This window comes from Stegastes partitus, unplaced genomic scaffold, assembly GCF_000690725.1.
Source record: "Stegastes partitus isolate 25-593 unplaced genomic scaffold, Stegastes_partitus-1.0.2 Scaffold246, whole genome shotgun sequence".
NCBI lineage: Eukaryota > Metazoa > Chordata > Actinopteri > Pomacentridae > Stegastes > Stegastes partitus.
Genome location: NW_007577977.1, coordinates 383726 through 385652, shown reverse-complemented (window position 1 = coordinate 385652; position 1927 = coordinate 383726). Strand labels below are relative to the sequence as shown.

General features: G+C 35.8%; 1 protein-coding gene across 1 annotated transcript in view; it reads right to left on the bottom strand.

Annotated features, from left to right (window-relative positions):
* aebp1a (AE binding protein 1a) overlaps positions 1-24 on the bottom strand; it is a 22722-nt gene extending 22698 nt beyond the window's left edge. Inside the window, exon 1 of the mRNA XM_008281809.1 lies at positions 14-24. The gene's annotated coding sequence lies outside the window, so the exon portion shown is untranslated. The remainder of the gene's footprint in view (positions 1-13) is intronic.
* Between the last annotated feature and the right edge of the window lie 1903 nt (positions 25-1927).

The window sequence follows — 1927 nt, the reverse complement described above, 5'->3', positions numbered from 1 at the left end:
CAGATGGTCAAACAGAAACAGTTCTTGCACAAACCACTGAATGGATTCTACAACATGTGGAATAGACTGGTGATTAGGAATTAAAGTTTGATCCTTTTCATTGTGATTCATTTTCAAGACAATGTAATCAAGTCGTCTTTAAGTAATCTAATTGCACATTTGTTTCAACGTAATCTAAAGTTGACATAGTTACATAAAGTAGTCTGATCAGACATGATCTTGACAACATGTATTCCATCTCTACTCAGCCTCGTTAGGGTCTTATGTTTGGTGACAATGGTGTGACAACATCAGGAGGCTTCATCCAATAATGTCAGTGAATTAAATGTTTTCTTCTTTCAGGACTTTTTGCTTTACCTTCTTCTTTTTAAAAAAAGTATTAAAACACGAACACAGAACACACTTGTCTGTAACTCTTATGTGCTATTTGCCTTTGCTACATTTGTTGCTATTGGTTTTAATGTAAAAACGTCCCTTTAAGAGGTACCAAAATATATTTCTGTCTGGAATTTATAGCACCACCTTCTGGAAAATGATTTTATCACCTGTTTGTATTTTCTTTCTTTCTTCAAAAGAATTTGTTAATTTTAAAGTTTTGTTTAGTTTTGTTGTATGAACATTATGTATCAAATCTAAAAACCTACATAAAAAGACAGTAAGACAAAGATAAAAAGGCATTAATATGCACAAATTGCAAATATGAACAGATTTAAATACCAGTGAAAGCAACAATCAGCTCTCTTGTTTTTCTGTTAGTCTGTGATCAACCTGCTGTTTGCTGCTCAAACTGGAGACGCCTCCATCCTGAGGAGCTACAGCTGCTCTTTGCTCTTTAGAAGGATTAAATATCCAGATTAAAGACAGCTAAAACTAATAAGGACCATCTGGCTTTAGCCTCCAAACTTTTATTTTGCATTATTGTCTGCAGACATATAAAAATGTTTCCTGGATGATTCAAGGAAGATTTTTTTGATTGTTGGTCTTAATAGATGTTTACTGGCTGACGTCTCTTTGTGCTGCAGGACTCAGTTTTCAAAAACAAGTTAGAGAGACTCTCCTGGGGTAGCATTCCTCCAAACCCTCCTAGTTGGGGTATGTTTTCTCTGTCCATGCAATGTTTTCACCTTCATCTGTTTGCATCGCCAAACGAAGTGTTTCATTTAAAATGTATTTCTTGAACCTGCAGAAATGGTTTGTTGCTGCGCTACAGCTAAAAGACCACAGACGTCCACAAGATACTCAATCTGGATGATAAATTAGGTAATGTATTTTCTCTGCTGAGGGCTTTCAGCTCATCTTTTAAAGTTTTAACATTGATCAAAGAGCTAAAATATTCCAGAAGACGTATAGTTGACATCAAACTCCGTTCACATGTCAAACATCTGTGCTGCAGCTCATAGAAATGTAAAATATTTTCTTTGCTGGATGCACAAATCCTTTTCATTTGGTGCTATAATAAATCAAAGGCTGTTAATGTATCTCATGATGTCTGATAGTATGTGCACACTTGTTCCTGCAAAGGAGCCTGAAGGAGCTTTAAGATGCAGTTTTCTATCAGTAATGAGCAAAAGAATTGGTTGTAATTGAAAAGTTGTGCTGTTTTTGCAAACATTTGAATGCTGCTTCTGCACAAACAGAACCCAATCATTCCAATGATAACTTGAAGCAATAAGAGACATTTTCATTCCTGTGGTTGGGATCTATTGTATGATATTTCTTTAAATACAACAAAATATTGACGGATAAAGAAAACTGCAGGATTTAGACACAGCAACAGAAACGTAATATTTGTTAGATTAAGTGAGAGAGAAGCTTCTCCCACCTGCTGGAGGCAGTTCTAGCTGACCTGGAGTCATCAGCTGATTCAGCGTCTTCAGGATGTAGAAACTGCCTTCTGGAAACAATTTTGTGTTTGCACTTTCAACAC